The sequence below is a fragment of the Alosa pseudoharengus genome, unplaced genomic scaffold (genome assembly GCF_046254945.1).
Source record: "Alosa pseudoharengus isolate Yale_2024_CS ecotype anadromous, Long Island Sound unplaced genomic scaffold, YU_APseudo_1.1 YU_APseudo_1.1_scf_16, whole genome shotgun sequence".
NCBI lineage: Eukaryota > Metazoa > Chordata > Actinopteri > Clupeiformes > Clupeidae > Alosa > Alosa pseudoharengus.
The window spans coordinates 26,882,628-26,905,399 of NW_027468630.1; positions in this window are offsets into that span (position 1 = coordinate 26,882,628).

Sequence of the window (22,772 nt, forward strand, 5' to 3'; positions counted from 1 at the left end):
GCCATCTCTTTCTTTCCTCTACGATGAAAGCTGGAGATATCACTCTCTCTCTCTCTCTCTCTCGCTCTCTCTCTCTCACGCACGCACACACACACACACACACACACAAACACACACACATAAAGGACATACAGAAAGCTGTTTTCTTTGTAGTCCTTCAAAGTTGGACCAAGGCCTGGTTGTATCCGTCCCCTCACACAAGAAAATGGTTAAAGTGACTGACAAGCAGAATCTATAAGAAAGTTCCAGACTGAAGAGTGGATGAATCATCATGGTGTCTGATTGTGTGTGTGTGTGTGTGTGTGTCTGCTGTGCACAATCCTGGTATATTATATTGTCTATTGGGCAATGCAGTGTTTAGAATGTAGTCTCATCCCATAGTTTATTCATGTAGAGTTTTCATATGTAAGTAATTTCATGTTTCATGTGTTAATATTGTTTGTGTTTTCCCTCTTTGTGTTCATCTTACCACATATTCTCGCATTTGTGACACTGTGTGCTTCTATTCAGTTACACCAGAGACTTTCTAATGAGGAGACACAGCACTCAAAAAATCATCCATAGAAATGCATGGGGTTAGTTTGTAACGCCAATATGGCGGTTGTCTACACATATCCCACCCCTTCCTCGGCAAAACGTTGACATGTGAATACATTGAGCCAATCATGTGGTGTGATGTGAATACATTGAGCCAATCATATGGTGTGTTGTGAAGACATCGTGCCAATCATGTGTTGTGAACTCGCTGCTGGAGCAAGGTTGGTGTCATGAAGCCTTGCGCACACGCATTTCCGCCGAATAGGATGCCCGATGAGTGCCCAAAAAAGCGTTGCAATATGGCCGCCGAGTGGAGGGACTTGCCTAAAGATACTTTGGTTACACACATCATGATAACTCAAACTATGTTTTTCAGTTACACACATCATGATAACTCAAACTATGCTTTTCAGTTACACACATGATAACTCAAACTATGCTTTTCAGTTACACCATGATAACTCAAACTATGCTTTTCAAACTATGCTTTTCAGTTACACACATCATGATAACTCAAACTATGCTTTTCAGTTACACCATGATAACTCAAACTATGCTTTTCAGTTACACACATCATGATAACTCAAACTATGCTTTTCAGTTACACACATGATAACTCAAACTATGCTTTTCAGTTACACCATGATAACTCAAACTTTGCTTTTCAGTTACACACATCATGATAACTCAAACTATGCTTTTCAGTTACACCATGATAACTCAAACTATGCTTTTCAGTTACACACATCATGATAACTCAAACTATGCTTTTCAAGCAGATGGGATTGCTGTGCTAATACTCATTCAACTGCTCACACGGCAAGCCAACAAAAATGTCGGACATGCCAATTTGGCCAGCGCTGGAACGTTGATTGCTACGTCGCTAAATTAGGCTTTGTGAGTCTACCCAAACTGCATGACAAATCGGACAGGAACTCGATTCAAATGATCCGACGGATTTGAGGCTAAAATCGGGTCAAAATTGTGCAGTGTGTACTTGGCATCAGTGATTAGGATGTCTATGGGTGATGCCCTGGTACAATTCTTTTTTTTTTTCAATCTTGTATGTGTCTTGTACATTCCATCTTGTAGGCACCATCTTTCCTCTTTACTGTAAGTGTATACCTCCCAAATGTATGCTAATGCAGACTGTATCGCCTTGATGCTTGCATCTCTCTCTCTATCCCCCAAACAGACGCGTCCCTCCTTATGAGTTGGGTTCTGCATAAGGTTTTTTAGTGCTAAAAGGGAGTTTCTCTTTGCCACCATCACCAATGTTGGCACTACATATATGTATCAATTTGAATTGAGTTGAATTGAAATTAAAAGAAAGGAATTGTATCAAATTGAATTGGGTTGAATATGGCCCAGATCTGGCCCAGGCGTGGTTGTCAGTTGGTCTGGGGGTGGCAGGACTGACAGCAGTGGTGAGATCATGAGCTGACCCTCTGGTAGCCAGGATTGGCAGTTTTGGTTCCAGCTCTGTCTTCTCTGAAACATATCGCCTTCAGTAACACTCCCTCTCTCCTTTGCTCTGTGTGTGTGTGTGTGTGTCTGTCTGTCTGTGTGTGTGTGTGTGTGTGTGTGTGTGTGTGTGTGTGTGTGTGTATGTGTCCATGAGACACAGGGGTGTGTTTGCACAGGAGATTGAGATCGTGCATGCCTCCTCCCCTGACCTGTCTCTCTCCCTACTTGTGGAGATGCTCTCCAGGTCCTCATTAAGGAACTGCCACTCACCATTTATGCCAATCTCTGTCTGTCCTGAACCGGGCCCCCACACACAGAAACACAAACAAACACACACACACACACACACACACACACACACACACACACACACACACACACACACACAAACGCACACACGAGCACGCACACACACAAACACACACGCGCGCATGCACACATGCGTGCGCACACACACACACACACACACACACACACACACACACACACACACACACACACACACACACACACACACACACACAAACGCAAACACACACACACACACACACACACACACTCTCACACACACACAGAGAGACAGAGAGAGAGAGCACACATAGAGCACACAAATAGATATATTCATTTTAAATACATACACACAGATGCAGTACATGCACCCTGCAAACAGACACACACACACACACGCACACACACACACACACACACACAGGGCAAATAGGTTGTGCGTGGCTCCAGGGCTGCTATGCAGTGCCGCCCACTCTGAGGCAGCTTGTCAAGCTGAGCTGAGGAATGGGTACTCACCTCCGGTCAATGTGCACTTCAGTCTCCATCTCTCCACATGTCAGCGCAAACTCATCAGGCGCCAACTCCAAGCCCAAATAGAGCGAGGAGAGATATGTCTACACATTGATGTTTCAATAATCCCCTTTATCACTGCATACAAAACTTATTATAGAGCCAGTTACACTCGCTTACATTTGAGTCAATATGAGTTAACATTGTGTCACGAAAGGAAAATGTCATTGATTTCAGGAAACAAATATGTATTAAATTAAAGATGCATTTACTGTAGGCTTATGTAAAAATTGATTAAAGTAAATATATGACTTTATTTGTAAACTTTATTTGTAACCACCAGAATTACAAATTCAAAAGTGTCACAGCCGCCTCATGCTGTTGCCACACAGTCAGCTAACATTATGACAAAGCCCATAGAAGTTGTTTATTTCATAAGCAAATGCCTTAGCAGCCAGCGGGAGAGGTCATTTGTGGCATAATTTGAAATAGTACACTCGTCTGTCAAATAGAGAAGCCACAGGAGGGACCCGAGTGGTCCTGAGGAGAGAACGGGAGAATCGGGGGAGGAAGAGAGAGAGAGAGAACGGGAGAATCGGGGGAGGAAGAGAGAGAGAGAGAACGGGAGAATCGGGGGAGGAAGAGAGAGAGAGAGAATGGGAGAATCGGGGGAGGAAGAGAGAGAGAGAGAACGGGAGAATCGGGGGAGGAAGAGAGAGAGAGAGAATGGGAGAATCGGGGGAGGAAGAGAGACAGCAGATATTGAGACTGACACAGAATATAATGCAGGAAATGGAGAAAGGCAGATTAGACATATAATGGGAAAAGATAAAGAAATGCAGGTATATACGTATGTGGAAATGGTTAAAATAGATAGATAGATAGATAGATAGATAGATAGATAGATAGATAGATAGAGAGTGAAATAGATAGATAGATAGATAGATAAATAGATAGATGGATGGATATATAGATGGATAAATAGAGAGCATGGAGAGGTGAGTGTGGAGAGAGGGGGCTTTTATCCAGGCAAACGTGGTCAGACAGGAGCAGTGGGGATGGCAGGAGGCAGCAGTACCTTCTCCTTTTCATCTCTTCATCTCCAGGGCTTCAAAGACACAGGCGGCCCTTTGATTCCATCAGCGCAATGGCTCCCTTGATGTGGAAATCTAAATTTGAGAAATTGAAAAAAGGAGGGGGAGAAAGGTGACACATTACACCCTATGAAGAAGTAAATGTGCCCAACGCAGCACCAGTCAAGGCTCTAATGACACTGGGCAAAGGGGAGAGATGGAGAGAGAGGGGGAGGGTGAAGGGGAGAGAGAAGGGGAAAGAGAAAGTAAAACAGAGAGAGAGAGAAAAGAAGGGAAGTGTTGATTGGTTCCATACTGTTCATTTGTTCAACGCCTCCGTCTCCCTATTGCTCTCTCACTGTCAACTGCCACAAGGACAATTCCATGACCCCACCTGACCATTCCATGACCCCATCTTACCAGCCAGATGTATTCCATGACCATTCTCCAGGTGCACGGCAGCATTACTGTTTTCTTTTGATATATTTATTGCCTGTCTCTTCCCCTTCCAACCACCGTCCCCAGTGTATGACATGGTCTATACAAAACACTAGTCTCTTTGTCTGATGGAGGATGAAGGTTTTATTAGGATAAAAGATATATCCATCTCCAGCCTTTTAACTGCTCAATAACTTTCCTTCAGAAATTGCTAAATGTCAGTCATCCAGTGTATTGCCATACTGACATGACACTGCCATTGTCTGATGATCTGAGGCAACAGTGCTCCTCTCAGGCTCTGCCAGATACCATTTTCAGTGCTCAGACAACGCTGTGTTCTTCAGAGGAAATCATCTCGCGCTCAGAGGCTGGGGGGTGGGGGTGGGGTGTAGACTAGACTCCAGCACTCACCGCTCTTTTCCTAGTCACTGTGCCAGACGCAAAGCTCCATCTGTCAAAGGAGCTTCACTAAAAATGAGAGAGAGGGGCCCATTATGACAATGACTCAGGACAGAGGATTCATCATCCCAGTACAATATCAGTGATGCAGATTTGCAGCATTTCACCCCTGTTTTTCTGAATTGATGAGATAATAAACTTTTGGTACGATGCACTCCTGTATCTTAATGTTTATATGTATGCACAGTATGTACTGTATGTGACATTCCAAGGAATTACTAGTGCATGAAAATGCAAAAAAGGTGTAAAATATCAATGAGTTAAAACAGATAATGCAGAGATAGTAACTATAGCGTTGCTTATGTAGACATGGTGGTTGCTATGCTAAATAAAGTGGCTGCTATGCTGGTTGCTAGGATAATTATGTTGGTTGCTATAGTAGTTACTAGGTTGACATTATTGCTAGGTTGTTGCTATAGTAATTGAAATGATTGCTAGGGTGTTGCTAGGGTAGATATGGTGGTTGCTATACTAAATAAAGTGGATGCTAAGCTAGTTGTTAGGGTAATCATATTGGTTAGATTTGCAGCATTTCACTTGCCTGGAGATTCCAGACCCAAATCTGAAAGATCAAGGGTCTGGCCACGAATAATGTAATGGCCCAACTCGAGGGGCGGCACCAAGCAAGCATTTGAAAATCTCACTGCCCGCAATTGGATAACACTATATGACCAATGTTTACTGACTGATTCCGGACTTTGACGCAATTGGATAACACTACAACTGTCATCTGTTTAGCTTGCCTCTGGCCTGCCTACATCAGATACACAGATGTGATTGGTTCCCCGCAATACAAGGGGCAAAAGTAACGTGCATCATTATTCATTGCCAGAGTGACTCGCTGAGCAATTTGAAATTGTGTTCCCACGAGGGTAGCATTTCACCCCATTTTTCTGAATTAATGAGATAATAAACTTTTTTTTAACTTTTGGTAAATGTATCTTAATGTTTATATGTATGTACAGTATGTATGTCTACATGTGTACATGTAGACATACGTACGTTTTTTATTTGTTTCACTATTTATATTTTCAGTCATTGTTTGTCATTTTTACAGGAAGGCTACACCGGTCACATAACTGAAGCATTCCATTCACGGAGCCTCTGCTGTAACAATTAGCTGCAATTATAATCAGTGGAACTGGCTACACCAGACGAGACTGCAGTGAAAGAGAACTTCAAAAAAAATGAGACCAGTCTTCTAAAACTATTTTTACACGCCAAGAACGGAGCGTTTTTTTTTCAGTTACGTGCCTGATGTAACCCATTTCTGTGTATGAACCATGGCCCTTTCAAATGACTGAACACTGTCGCAGGTGCAAGCATGTCTTATTTGGCTACTCTGTTTTTGTTTCTAGCGTTTAATGTAAGTGTGCACTGGTAAGTGAAGCGAAGTTTTACATTAACTTGAATAGGAATAGTGGGCAACACATGTGATTTGTTGTCTCTGAACGACATGCATTATTACAGGTGAAAGCTACAATTTGTTTAGAAGCAGCTGTATCACTGCAGACAAACAATGAGTTGTTGTTTTCCATTTGCAATCATAAACCAAGGTTTTTACACACAAGGTTTTCACTTTTGAAGTGATCTGAAGACAAAGAAAGACACATTGTAATTAAATAAATACAGTAAATGTTACAGCTTGGCTTGCATTATGATGTTGGCAATCTTCAACGATGGAAAGGGAGAAAAGAAAGAACACAAAAAGATTAAAAATGAAATACACCAAGACCCATCTGGCTGCCGTCCTCAAGGCCAAAACATTGGGGAGAAAGAAATTCTGAAACATGTGTTAGCTAATTACCACTAGCATACATTCGCACCAACTTTGTGCAGAGTTCCGATCTGACTGTGTGTGTTGCCAGAGCTTGCATTTGTTTGGATAGACCAGACGGGGAGCATCAGCATCTCTGAAGTACAAGGAAGGCAATAACAACATCCACATCAACAACTGCAAAACAACCCTGAAGGTTGAATCACACTCTCTTTTTTTTCTAATCAGCAGAGAATTAAAAGCATAAGACTTTTTTTTCTTTCGCTCTTTTTCTTTGTGAGGCCACATCTGCTTCTTCCCTTTCCAAAACCCTGCAGTTAAGTTAATCAAAAGCATAGAGGAGCAGGCCCACCATTTCCTTCTCAGACCCCAAGGATGGAAGTTAATGTAGAGAGAAAGAACTAGATGAGGAGGAAGACAAAAGAAAAAAGAAAAATGGGGAAAAAAAGAAAAGATAAAACTGCCCATTTCTGCAAAGTACCAGAACAAATGAAATACAATACCTACGGAGGCCTGAAACTTTAGAGAGGAAGGTTTGTCTTACTGCAACCCAATCAAAGTTCAAACTCCACGGGGCTGGCGGAAACAGGCTCTAGCCTCATTTTATGCTCTTTTTTAGGGAACACTTCCTCTGCAACGGCAAAAAATGTTTTCTGCACTGTCGATTGGTGTTTAGAGTATCTCTTTCATCCATGCCATCATATCAGTTCAGCTGTTTTGCTGATGTAGTGTTTGAAAAAAAAAGACAGAAAAAAACCCTCAGAGGATTTGGGTTTCTAAATCAATAGGTTCCTGAAAAACCTTTTTTTTTTTAAGAATTAGGATATTTCAATATCTTTCAACCACAGATGGTCTTCTTTACAGGATTATTTAAGTTTGATGAATTATAATAATAAAAAAGTCTGTTAATTGCCAAATAGGATTTCCTCCCTTTCTAATTTTTGTCTCTGGGATGTGACCCTCTGGACTTTTAAATCCTGTAAGTTAAAGGGTGGGCAAAAGGGAAGAAAAGATTCCTTTGTGTGGCTAAGTGGATTTGCCCAACGCTCACATGCAGAGGAACGTATGCTTGACCAACTCTTAGAGAGGGACCATACAGGATTACTCTCTAATCTCAGTGAGCACGGCATACGTGCTCCATCTCTCATAGGGAAGGACACCTCCCTTCGCTACACACCTCTACACACCTCTCATACCCAAGCATGTGTATCCACCCTGTATGTGAAACCATTTCTTAAATATATATATATATATATATATATATATATATATATATTAGGGCTGTCAAAATAACTGATTAATTTTGATTAATTCATTTGAGAAAAAATAACTGATTAAAAAAATTAGTGCAAATTAATCCATTCCGTATGACCTTTGACCCCGAGCCGTTCTAGTCAATAAAAATTAGACCGTAAAATGAAGGAGAGAGAAGAAAACGTGCTGCCTGGATCATTGATTGGAACATTTACTTTTAAAAAATGGCCTGATGGTGTTGATAAAAAATAAAGTGTTGAAAATAAAGTCCTCTGCAATGTCTGCAGCAAGGAATTTGCATATCACCGGAGTTCATCAACTCTATAGTCGCACATCAATGCAAAGAAATAAGTGTTGACATTGAGGGGAGTGTTAATTCATTTTCATTGTGTCCCCTAGGTTATATATGTGGCCTGAAATGCCTTGTATGTAAAAAAAACTTCCCGAAGCACATTTGAATTTATTTCCTCAGCATATTAGGTCATATCATAGATTATTATGGCAATTATTTGAACAGTGAAAATAATAATAAAAGAGTTTTTGAATTTTAATGTCACTAATGCTGATTATTCCATGATTCATTTGAATTGAAATATTTAAAATACCTTCACAGCAAAAATTATATATATGCGATTAATTTAGATTAATTAATCACAGAGTATGTAATTAATTAGATTATTTTTTTAATCGATTGACAGCCCTAATATATATATATATATATATATATATATATATATATATATATATATATATATATATATATATTTTTTTTTTTTTTTTTTTATATATATATTTAGATCATATGTTGTACAAGTATGTCTTATCTTACATTAGCCTCCTAAATCGTTGGGATTTTGAGGACCGAAATGGTCTAGATCAGGGATTCCCAAACTGTGGTACGCGTACCCCCGGTGGTACGCGAGCTGCTTCTAGGGGGTACGCGAGATGAAAAGGGCTATGGCGGACAGGTGTTAAAATGAAAATGTTAAATCTTTTGTAATTAATTCATGAATAAATACATAATTTCGAATCAGGTCATAATGATATGGAAACATGAAATCAAAGGATATAAACTCTGTATGTCTTCATAAAAAAGGGCAGCTTATTAAACATGACGCGTTACTTTTGAATGCGTCGGATGGTCCGTGGGGGGAAAGTTTTGCGGATATAACAGGTTTTTGAAAACAACAAAAACAGAAAGGAGGGAAGCAGCAAAGCTAGGAGTTATTTCAGATGGGCAAGAACAAGGTAACATTAAGCTAGGCTTTACATTTAACAAACTAAAGGTAGCCTAAGCCTTTCTAGGCTGTATAGCCTAATGTTGTCCAAACGAATACATCCTCAGGCGTTGTTGTAGGCCTATTATAAGATATTCAATGTGGATGTAGTTAAGTATAGTATAAGTATATATACTCTTTTGATCCCGTGAGGGAAATTTGGTCTCTGCATTTATCCCAATCCATGAATTAGTGAAACACACAGCACACAGTGTACACACAATGAGGTAAACCACACACTAATCCCGGCGCAGTGAGCTGCCTGCATCAACAGCGGCGCTCGGGGAGCAGTGAGGGGTTAGGTGCCTTGCTCAAGGGCACTTCAGCCGTGACTATGGTTCGGTGGGGGGGGGGTGGGGGGGGGGTACGCGGGGTTTTTATGTGTCAGATGGTGGGGGTACACGAGCCGAGTCGGAATGTAGGCAGTGGTACACGGGAGGAAAAGTTTGGGAACCGCTGGTCTAGATAAGTATAAGTATAAGTATATATATACTCTTTTGATCCCGTGAGGGAAATTTGGTTTCTGCATTTATTCCAATCCGTGAATTAGTGAAACACACTCAGCACACAGTGAACTGAACACACAGTGAGGTGAAGCACACACTAATCCCGGCGCAGTGAGCTGCCTGCAACAACAGCGGCGCTCGGGGATCAGTGAGGGGTTAGGTGCCTTGCTCAAGGGCACTTCAGCCGTGGCTACTGGTCGGGGTTCAAACGGCAACCCTCTGGTTACAAGTCCGAAGCGCTAACCAGTAGGCCACGGCTGCCCCCAACTAGATAGATAAATAGAGTAGACAGATAGTAGATAGATAGATAGATAGATAAATAGAGTAGACAGATAGATATAGTATTTATTTCCCCCAAAGGGGTATTTCTTTTCACAGAGCAGCAGCAGCACCTCCACAAAGGTGTGTTTCCACTCAGTGTTCATGAGTAGAAGGCCTCGTTTCAATCTTTCAAATGGCCACTCTATTCCTTGTAAGCACAGCAACACCACATTAAGAATTTAAATGAAATAGGGCACTCGTCACTGTTCAGAATATATTTTTGCGCTTATAAGTGTGTGGAAATACTTTTTAGTCCAAAGTCGGCCTTTTCGTCAAAACTTGGCCCTAACTTTTTGAACACGGTCAAGTGAGAACTGAAATTCGATGACGACGCGTGTCGATACATGCACTTTGGAAGAAAATTAAAAGAGAGAAAATGTTATTAGTTCTTGAAACTCCAAAAAAGAAAAGAAAAAAAAGAAAAGAAAAAAAAACAGTCCCCAGATTGCCTGTTAACTTTTCCTTTGGCATCTGATTTACACACAGCATGTTCCAACAGGCCCCCTGAAATATGTTCCAATTACAGATTAGACTGGCGGTGGTCTCCTTAGCATAATTGAAAACTACAGGTGTTGCGGGAGGAAATTCATTGAAAATGCCAGCCTAGCCATAGCCCTTCAGTACTGCCAATCAAAGCAGTGTGAGAAATCATACTGAGGTTTGAAATAATACGGATGGGGAGGGGGGCTGCACTGACCCCCTGCTCAATGAAACTGAAACTGAATAAACATCAGACACACACATCTCTCTCTCTCTATCTCTCTCTCTCTCTCTCTCTCTCTCTCTCTCTTCCTAATGATAACACGTGTGACAGCAGGTGAGGGTGAACCTGGCATTCCTGATGGAGTCACACTGGCCACTTCAGTCACTCTCTCGAGCCCAGTGGTCTTTTCATGTTTTGTAAATACTTTTAGCAAGTCCATGCAAATTAATGTTATTGGAAATGAGTGCATAGTTTATAGTCATTATGGCTTTTTACCTTTTATATGTAGTGCACACTAAAGTGCCAATGCTGAGTTGAAAGCAAGAACCATCCTCTGAGCTGAATTATGCAGAGCTGTATGCAGTACTGGACAGACACATTTCATGGTATGCGGTAATGATTTCATTTGAGGAATACAACGGTCACATTTCCTGCATGAAAAAGTGTGTGCTCTTTATGAGTTTGATGAGGGTTGTGATATATATGCCCTGACAGACGACACCTGAGGTCCTATATTAAACATTTACATGCTCCCTCACTTTATACTTTCTGTACACACAGTGCACGTTAGACCTCAAAGGGTTCCAGTCTTCAGTGAATACCAGTGTGTTACTTCAGCCCAATACACACTAAAATGAAGCTGTTGGTTATACATGCAACCAGTGAATCCACAGAGGAAACACAGGAACAGGTAATGACTGCTTGGACGTAATAGCTTAGCTTCATGTCATGGGCATTGGTAGCCTAGTGTCTAAGGAGCTGGGCTAGCTATGCAGTAGCCTGAAAAGTTGTGGGTTCAATTCCCGGTTTCCACTGTTATGCCCTTGAGCAAGGTACTTAACCTCTGGTTGCTCCGAGGACAATAAACCTTTTAATATAACTGACATACAGTATGTAAGTCACTTTGGATAAAAGTGTCTGCTAAATGTAAATGTCAAGTTCTTTTTAAGAATTCCTGAGCTTGAATCTTTTTTCTGCTTTAATGCTCCTTCTGTTCAACTGGAATTCTCAATTTTTATATACAGTATATGTATTGTGTGGCATTACGGAGCCCAGGAGGTGTTATTGCAAGATATTTTTGTGTATCGAGTAGGGCTTTCAATCGATTAAAAAAAATATCTAATTAATTATATACTCTGTGATTAATTAATCTAAATTAATCGCATATATAATTTTTGCTGAGAAAGTATTTTAAATATTTAAATTCAAATGAATCATTGAATAATCAGCATTAGTGACATTAAAGTTCAAAAAAACTCTTTTATTATTATTTTAATAATGGCCATAATAATCTATGATATGACCTAATATGCTGAGGAAATAAATTCAAAAGTGCTTTGGGAAGAAGTTTTTTTCACATACAAGGCATTTCATTCCACAGTTATAACCTAGGGGACACAATGAAAATAAATGAACACTCCCCTCAATGTCAACACTATTTCTTTCCATTGATGTGCGACTTTAGAGTTGACAAACTCCGGTGATATGCAAATTCCTTGCTGCAGACAGTGCAAAGGACTTTATTTTAATCAACACTTTATTTTTGTCAACACCATCAGGCCGTTTTTTAAAAGTAAATGTTCCAATCAATGATCTAGGCAGCACATTTTCTTCTCTCTCCTTCATTTTACAGTAATGGTTACTAACTAGAACGGCTCGGGGTCAAAGGTCATACAGAATCGATTAATCTGCGTTATTTTTTTTAATCAGTTATTTTTTCTCAAATTAATTAATCGAAATTAATCAGTTATTTTGACAGCCCTAGTATCGAGAGAACGTGCGCTCATTTTACTAAATCGTGCACAAGTTTTACTAAATTGTGCTCTCAAAAGTGTGCATGATTTAGTAAAACGTGCACACAATTTAGTAAAATGTGCAAACGATTTAGTAAATTGTGCGCACGTTTTACTAAATAGTGCGCTCATTTTATTAAATTGTGCTCACAATTTAGTAAAACATGCGCTCGTTTTATTATATTGTGCGCACCTTTTGCTAAATTGTGCGCTCAATTTACAACAATTAAAATGAGAGCACAATTTAGTAAAACGTGCACACAATTTAGTAAAACGTGCACACAATTTAGTAAAATGTGCAAACGATTTAGTAAATTGTGCGCACGTTTTACTAAATAGTGCGCTCATTTTATTAAATTGTGCTCACAATTTAGTAAAACATGCGCTCGTTTTATTATATTGTGCGCACGTTTTACTAAATTGTGCGCTCAATTTACAACAATTAAAATGAGAGCACAATTTAGTAAAATGAGCGCACTATTTAGTAAAACGTGCACACAATTTAGTAAAACGTGCACACAATTTACTAAATCGTGTGCACGTTTAACTAAATCGTGAGCACGGTTTACTAAATTGAGAGCACAATTTAGTAAAATGAGTGCACAATTTAGTAAAATGAGCCCGCGCTTTCTGGATTTAAACCAAAAAATACCTTACCCCTCTAGGGCTCCGTATGGCATGATATAATACTAGAATTTAAAAAGGGAGATCCAAGGTCTAACAAGAGCCAAGGAGCAGGACCGGAGCACTCAATGGTTAAAGTGATTTTTATTAGTGCAAACCGACTAACGTTTCTACGCCCATGCTAACGTTAGTCGGTTTGCACTAATAAAAGGCCTAAGGCCTAAGTCATTATGATGAATAGAGAAGAAGTGGTTTCCATTCATCATAGTGTTTTACATTGAGCATGTCAGTGTTGAACTGGTTCTTATAAATGTCTATTTATTTGATGGTTTGTGTGTATCATTTGAAAACAAAATACAATTTTGAGAAGAAATAACATTGTTTTTCATTTTGCAGGAAAATTGAGGGATTTTGCCCATTGTGTGTGTTTTTTGATTTGTGTGTAGAGTTCTGAGAGTATGAGGCATGCTTTCAGAAAATGTGTGTAAACAATCGAGAAAAACTGTAATCCAACCATACTCTGTGTATAAAAGTAATGCTTCCCTGCACAAAATCACAAAATGGCCACCCTGGCTGAGACAGCCTGTCTCTGCAGGTTTGAAGAGAACACTCAGGAAATGTATAATGCATTTCCTGCTTATGCGGAACAAACTGTTTTCTGTTCGCTTTTTTTTATGTGGGCACTTCTGCAGGCTACTGAGCCAGTAATGAGAGCGGAGAATGAGGCAAGACGAGGCAGGAGGGGTCCTGTTTTCTCCCACTGACGGGGCCGGCGCTTCACCCGGACCACACAGGGTGTGGGCGCGACTCGGAGCTCCGCATTAGTCTCGGTAATGGGGGGTCGTGGGCTGCCGTGCACACATTACCGCAATTGGCCTTCGACCCGGAGAGCGGCAGCAGGACCCTGCAGGATCATCAGCATCTGGGGTGGCCAGCTAGCGCGCTCTCATCTCTTCCGCTTCGTCCTCTCTCTCTCTCTCTATCGCTTTCTCTCATTCCGCCACCTCCATCTCCGAACCCTCCGGCAATGTTCGCCTGGACCGCCATAGATCCAACAGAACAGCTGACCCTCTGACTCTGAACTGATGGATTTGACGCCACCCCCCCCCCCCCTCCCCACACACACCCATACACCCACACACACACCACCGCCTACACCACCCTCGCTGACCCTCGACCTCTGGCTGGTTCCTCCTCATGGCTAATGTGAAGTTCCTGGCAGTGGCGTTTATTAATGGCTGCTGTAGAAGCTATTATAGAACAGTCAGGTGGAAACAAAAGAGCTGTGCCCATTTGTGATGATTATCATCACCTTTTCATGTAGGTGAGAGAATAGTCTTTATGTCTGCTCATCTAGCATGAAAAGCAAAAGAAAAGAGAGAGAGAGAGAGCAGAAGAGAAAGTGTTTGATGCATATTTCCTTTTCCAGAGAATCTCTACTCCCTCCCTTCTGCCGAGGCAGTCTGTGGAGGAGGTGAGGGAACGTGCTCCTCCAACACCTCATATTTCCTGCTGAAATCTAAACCAGGCAGAGGGGCCGTTTGCATGGGGAGAGGGATATCAGTGTCAAGCGGCAGAAGGAGCGGAGCGTGTAGAGCACCCTCCTTGAGGATTTATCTTTAGCTTTCCCTTCCTGCCGCCTGAACACTCTTCCTCCGAGAGACATTTTTAAAATCTCCGTTCAAGGGCTACGCGCACTTCAAAACTATTATTGCAAATTTATTAGCAACTTCTGTCCCCACTCCTTAAAATATGAACCGCAAGAGGAAGCTCTCCTTACACATATCCTCTGGAGCAGGTCTCTCTCTCTCTCTCTCTCTCTCTCAGCTGGTCAGGCCCACTCATAGAGAGTGCAGGCTGCTGATGGGAGATGCTCCCATTTGCACCGAGCCCAGTGTAATGCACAGTAATCACATTGAGCCATATCAGTGGCCATGCCACCCCCCGGCGCTATCTGACAGAGACCAGATGTGGTCAGGGCTCCGTCAGGCAGCCAGGCACACAGGCACTTATACACACACACACACACACACACACAAACCCTCACACACACACACACACAGACAGACACACAAACACACACTCATACACACACATGCACACATGCTCACACACTCCAGAAGGGGCAAAAGAGTCTGCTTCATCTTCTAGAGGTTGGAGGGGATGGGGGCACACTCATAGCAACACTTACCATTCAGTAGCACTGGCTCCTATCATATTAACTCTGATAATATTTCACTTTTTCTGATCTCTTATATGGATGGCAAACTCCAGTAATTACAGCGACAAGAAAACACTATCCTAACTCTAAAAGACTGCAGGTAGAAAGAGCACATATGTAAAACAGACAGGCAGGAGCCAGCTCTGCTAACCAAAACTCCTTAAAGGAGAAATCCGCCCATTTTTCACATAGATCTCTGTTTCTCGAGGTCACTAGCAACTTGAAACTATAACTCGAGCTAGGTAAAACTGATTGTTTTTTCGTTTTTTTGTACCGACAGTAAGGGCTAACTGCCATTGAGAGGGAGCGGAAGCTTTGTAACTGCTGTTGCTGTGGTAAGGGCTAACTGCCATCAAGAGGTAGCGGAAGCTTTGTAATGCATTGATACTTAAAGCTGTAAGCGGGAGACTCAACATAATAAAGCTTATGGTTACCTTTAAATTGGCTTGCCATATCAACTGCGCTTTGCATCGTTGTTCTGTTCGCCCAATGTTGACATGATCAGGATTTATGCGGCTACTTGCCAAAATGAGAAAATTTAACTTTACGAGTCTTACAGTTATTTCTTACTTTCTTACTTTACTTTCTTACTTTACTTTTGAGTCTTCCTTTCACTTTCAATGATAGCGAACAAACTACTCACGGAATGAAAGACGTGATTCATAGCTCAAAACCAGTTGTCACTGTCATTTTTTTGCAGTGTATATTATAGAAAAGATCCTTGATTACAGGTTTGTAGGCTACAAACTTTTTGGACCTCTGAAAATTAGGAAGGCCCGTTCATTTGAATGGAACTTGCAGCGCAACTTGTGAACCTCTGCAGAGTTCTGAAAAGCTGTACCTATAATAGGCTAATGATAGGCTAAAAAGTTAATTTCGACCCCTAGTCATAACTATTTTTGGTTTTGTTATATACACTTATGTAAATCATTATAAGACATCATGAATATGTTATAACCCTTTATGGCTGTGTTTATAATGCTCTATGGATACTGACTTTTACGTATTTTACCAAATTATTATTTGTTATTGGGATATTCAGTTGAGTTCTCTTACAGTTATTGTAGTTTTTAAAGAGAGTTCAAACCAGTGATGAAATGCATGCTGTTGCATAAACCTCCAAGACATGTGTTCTTCTGTCTTTTGTAAGAAGAGATGACTTGAGTAATGAAACAAATGGATTTAGCGATTACCCTGTTCAAGCCACAGTTTTAGCATTGACTAATCCTGCCAAAACATGAGGCAGATTGACCATTCTGAACAGATGTCACTAAGAGTCAAGAATTGTTTTCATCTGGGTCACAATTCATGGTCAAAGAGAAAAGGGAGACAGATTGTTCTTGTAGAACTCATGCTCAAGCTTATTTTCTGTCTTTTGCTCTCCAGTTTCATATACATTAGATGAACAAATCAATACTTTTAACATGGCTCCCAACCATCATGTTGTCAGTCGATATTTAATCTGAGAAGGTTGTATTGGCTGTGGCTTTTAAAAAATTGACATTTAATAAAAGCACTTCAATGGTTATTCAGAAAGGCACAAAGAAAATAGGAAAATCATGGTAAATAATAGGATTCCATTACAAGGCCCCAGCGGTGCAGTGGTGGCGGAGAGGGAAGCAGCAGAGACATCTGTTCACCGTCTACCGCTTCACTGGGTGAGTCACGGCACGGCCCCTAGCGCATCAGACTCCGAAGCCCAGTCAGGCCCCCGATCAGTGCCAGTGCCACATATGAGTCTGGGCCACAAGAGGCCCAGAGAAGGATGGCATCTTCTGAAATACAGGGCTAATTAAACGCATAAAAGAGTTGGGTTTTAACTACCTGTTTGAAATCCCCAATCCTTTATAGGGAAGGAACTTTTGGGAGAAGGACTTGAACGATTACAGCTTATTAGTTAGTAAATCATTTGTTTATGTGACCATGTACTTAAATGTTGCCATTAATTTGTGCTTGCACGAGTAGAAAGGTTGGTTCTCCATGGTTCACCCTGACAACCTCTATAAAGTTCCCTGTATATCGTGCAGTATTATAATGGCTTTGGGTAGAGTAGCTGTTGTTGTTTCTGCACAGTTGAGATATTGATTGGAGCTAATTCATCATGTAACTCATAATGGCTTGAGCTTGACTTGGCTGCTAGTTTGGCAAGACAGTGTCATAAACAATTACCACTGATTGCGAGACATCAAACCATCTCTCTTGTTTACCCAGGAGAGACAAGGAGACAATCAAGCTCAGCTCAACTACACAGGTTTATTAGGAGCCACAGGAAAATGGAACGGGCAGGTAAGACAAGGAAATCATTTCTCCTCATATTCATTTCCCTAATGGGAATTATCATTATCTGCCAATGAAATGTTATGTAAGTTATAGCATTTTAATTTCTTTTGAACATTTTTTAATTATGTTTTTTTTTTTTTTTTACGGTTAATGGACAGGTCAGTATATGTCTTATTACAATCACATACATACCTTTCTATATGTATCACAAGAATGCAGTGCTTCCGTGGGGAATGTAGTTCATACAGTAGGGGTGTCTCATTTAAGGGGCTATATGGAGTCGGCAGAGGAGCAGCCTACACATCTAAACATTTAATAAACGGTTTAATAACATTTAAATTACATAACTATGGTTAAGCTATGTAGCCGATTTCCGTATCAAACCTAAATTTAGAACCACTTTCTAAATAAAGCTGTTCAAACATTGGCATTTCACATTGAAATTATTTATCAACAATTAACATATTAACATATGCTCAGATGATCACTGGTCAGTAGTTTTCCATGTCCTAGGCTACTAGAAGATCGTTAAACAACGTCACATTGAAAGAAACGTAATGTTACACTATTGAAGCCATTTTGCATAAAAGCTATAAATAGTAGCAAACGCAGCAAACGCAGCAAATACAATTTCTTCAATTCAAATGAACTAATGTGTAAATGAACCGTAGCCACTGTAGATCACGGTAGTTTTCGCGAGGTGTAGCCTAACATAGGCAGTAAGCCTAATGAAAGCAAGTCTGATCACTAACATTGTAAACGTGCATTAAATGTAACATGTTTAGATGATTTGAGGTGTTGAAAGGATGCTTTTCACAAACATGAAAGATCAGTAGGCCTAGGCTAGGCCTAACTAGGGCTCATGACGTAACAGAGCCGTTCTTTTGGGCTTGACCGTCCCATTTAAAAAAAAAATGTTGGTCCAGCCAGGTCCGGTCACAGAAGACCAGTGCTAGATAGCACGAATGCTTCGAAGCATCCGGCCCCTGAAATGAGACAGGCTGTATGTGTCTAGAAGGGAGGAGAATGGGGATCAATGGAGACCTTGATCTATGGAGACCTTTCTATATGTATCACAACAATGTTATGCTTCTATAGTGTTGTGGCGGGCATTCTGGGATGTAGATTATGAGTCCTGAGGGAGAGGAGAATGGATATAAAGAAGACCATGTGAGTATTCATGTGTGTGAGAGAGAGAGAGAAAGAGAGAGAGAGAGAGAGAAAGAGAGAGAGAGAGAGAGAGAGAGAGAGAGAGAGAGAGAGAGAGAGAGAGAAGACAGACAGGGGAAGAAGAGGGCTATTGACAGAGGGGCCTCTGAGTAAATGATGATTGAACATGGTCTTAGTCCATCAGGTCACCCTACATGTTTATTATTTATACATGGCCTTCTGCCTCCCATCGATTCCCTCACAAGTCACTGAGTGGCAGGCAGACTGGGAAATGGGGTGCTACAGGAGCTTGACTGTGTGTGTGTGTGTGTGTGTGTGTGTGTAGGTTCATACATTATGTATGTTACTATGTGTACTATGTATAAGCATACAGTATGTCTAAGTGTGTGTGTGTGCACGTGTGTGTATGTTTATACATTATGTATGTTGCTATGTGTACTATGAATACTATGTATAAGCATATATGTCTAAGTGTGTGTGTGTGTGTGTGTGTGTGTGTGTGTGTGTCTGTCTGTCTGTGTTCCCTGGGTGTCGAGGGTCTCTGACATGGCTGTAAGGCCAGTGATTTGGCCGGTGTGTGTAGTGTTGATTAATGACCTGTGAGGGGCTGTGGTGTGGACACACTGCATCCCAAATGAGCCGCCCGAACACGAGGCTTTTACCAGCATTCACAACCCCTGTGGGGAGACACAGACAAAGACAGATTGTAGGGGTCAGCTGAGATGTATGTGTGTTTGTGTGTGTTTGTGTGCATGTTTGTATTTGTGCGTGTCTGAGTGTACTGTATGTGTGTGTGTCTGTGTGAGTGTCTGTGTTTGTGTCTGTGTCTGTAAGCGCTTTCAGACATACGTGTAAGACCGGATATCTGAACGACATAAGCGGCCATATGGAAGTCCGAATTTAGCCGGTTGTTCTACTACTCCCCCCCTAGTATTTCCTCCGGACATTATGTAAATGTGCTGTGTCTGAACGAGGGGTAGAACATGCGGTTAAAATCACACCTAGTGAGAGGGCGTGTTGGTGACGTTTCTTTCGTGCGTCCATGTGGTTAGATCTGACTTAAATGCCAGTGTTATGATGGAGTGGCATAGTGCTGTCCTGAAAATCTCCGACATGGAAAGGTGCAGACATCACGGAGCTACTGTCCATGAGGGCATATAACATTTTGATAGAACACATGAAGGGAACGGCACGTTGTAGCCTACAACTGCATGGCAAGGCCAAACGAATTCAAAAGATTGTGCGAGATAAGCAGAAGGCGCTGAAAAGGCAGTAGCCTACAGCGACGTCGTTGACGACAGTAACAGGAGTATTTAATAAATTGTTGGCCAACACGGCCTTCTCATGACCTGCTGAGCTCGCAGATATTTGTTGAGCATATATGCCTAGAGAAAATGAAAACGAAGAAAACCAAACTTTGTTCCAAGCTCATTACGTAAATGCAATAGACACATGGGGAGAGGATGCTTTTGGAAAAAATAAACCATGAAAAAGCGAACAACTTCACTGTTATGTTAGAATTTTTTTGTTGCTTAAAAACGTTGTATGATGGCCTTGAAGTCTTGAGTTAGCCTGCTGAATTGGCTGGTAGCCTACCATAAAGTTTGTGCATGCTCTCTCCAACGCAAACCAGATTTGGGGTTCTATAGTAATTCTGGTACATAACGTTGAAAACAGATAAATGTGTTTATTCGAAGCACACATACAAATACTGTAGGTCAATTTCAAGTGCGCACTTACGTGACTAGCCTACTCCAAGTATTAGCCTACGCACAATAGATTTCTCTTCTTTAGCCTACATAATGCATAGGCTACACTTTGTAAACAAAAAGCAGCTGTGACAGGCAGCGGCGGCATATATTCTGCCTCATCTTGTGAACTCTACAAGCCCCCACCCCTCACTCGACAACCACACGGAGATTCTGTAATGTGCGTGTATGTCGTTCACACATATGTCCGTATAAGGTCAGTATTAGGTCCGCAGGTTAGCATCATATCTGAATCATCCGAAGGGTAGGACCTCCGTTTGACAAACCTCCGCATATACTCCGGAGGTTATATCTGAAAGCACTTTGTGTGTGTGTGTGTCTGTGTGTGTGTGTTTTTTTTTTTTTTTGGACTTGACATGGAATACCATTTTTATGAGCCATTTTTTCATATTCAGTATGGAGGATGTTGCAACTCAAACTGAATTCAAAAATACAGGATCAATCATTCTGTCTCAACAGTTAGTTGAGGCCATAGAAAAGTAAGTGGCTATTCAATTTAAAGCGTTTCAACTATGTAAGCATCCTAACGGCACACCTGTGTTACACTGTGTCTAACTCGGTAAGCATTTTAAAGGGGAAATCCGGTGTAAAATGGATTTTAGATATGCTTAGTATAATAACGAGTTCGAACATTCATTGGGGAGCAAACAAATTTAGACAATGCTTCCGAAATGCTAACACTGGTAGTGATAGGGCTTTCTCTAACATTATTATTTACCTGCATAAACTATAGTATTATTATTATGGCTGTCTGTAACAGGATTATTTACCTGCATAAACTATAGTATTATTATTATGGCGGTCTGTAACAGGATTATTTACCTGCTTAAACTATAGTATTATTATTATGGCTGTCTCTAACAGGATTATTTACCTGCATAAACTATATTATTGTTATTATTATTATTATTATTATTATTATTATGGCTGTCTCTGATAGGATTACTTACCTGCATAAACTATATTATTATTATTATGGCTGTCTCTAATAGGATTATTTACCTGCATAAACTATATTATTATTATTATGGCTGTCTCTAATAGGATTATTTACCTGCATAAACTGTGGAGACACTTTATTTGGTGATTATTTAGCTCGCTCCTTATATTGAATTATTGTGCCACGCCTGTTGCACAAGTGTAAACAAAGATCAGCAAGTGGTCCCCACCTGATATTTTTTTTTTTAAAAAGGGCTAAATATTTTCGCCTTTTGGAGTTTTAAGCCCCCAATGTCATCTTCCAGGAGGCGCTGCATGGAAGGCACTATAGGGTTAGGTGAAGGTTAGGGTAAGGGTTAGGGTAAGAGTTAAGGTTAAAGTTGACAGTGAGGGCATAAAACACCATCGAGTAATATGTTCCTATCTGGAGAAAAACAAAGAAAACAGCTGGAAAGGAGGTGGCGGTGTAAGCCTTGTGACACCTAACATGGTAAATTACATTAATTGCTAGCGTGCAGTCTATTAAGTATTCATGCAGCCATGTTGGTGAAATAACACAAATTACTCTCATTTAATTAAGGATGTTTTCTCATTATGGAGCCATGCATTTTTAATACCTGACATCTCAAGCACTGCTGAAATATGGACCTAAGGAAGGGCAATTAGATTCAGCTAACTGCACGTCTGACTCCAGGCTTACTGTGCTGACAGGTTAACCAGGATTTCACCAGGCCTTTTCTAATGCATGCAGCCTATATGGGGACATCACTGTGCTAACAGGTTTTAACCAGGATCTCACCAGGCCTTTTCTAATGCATGCAGCCTATATGGGGACATCACTGTCCTAACAGGTTTTAACCAGGATCTCACCAGGACTTTTCTAATGCATGCAGCCTATATGGGGACATCACTGTGCTAACAGGTTTTAACCAGGATCTCACCAGGCCTTTTCTCTGTATGCATGCAGCCTATATGGGGACATCACTGTGCTAACAGGTTTTAACCAGGATCTCACCAGGCCTTTTCTGTGTATGCATGCAGCCTATATGGCAGGGGTGGGCAACTAATTTCCCCAAGGGGCCACATGACAAACTGGGACTGTTGAGGAGGGCCGGACCCAAAATACCAAACTCAAGTCTGAACTCAATTCTGTTCAATTCTATTCTGTTCTTGTATAACATTAAGTAAATCATATGGTTTTGTTTACTAGTCGTAAGAACAGATGAAAATGTGAGGGAGACAAAGGAAAAACAGCAATATTTAATCTATGTCCAGTATTTAATCCTCATTCTCCAAAATTATTTTTTGACATTGAATTTTTTTTTTCAGTTTTCAAAGACTGATATAAAAAAAGTACTACAATATC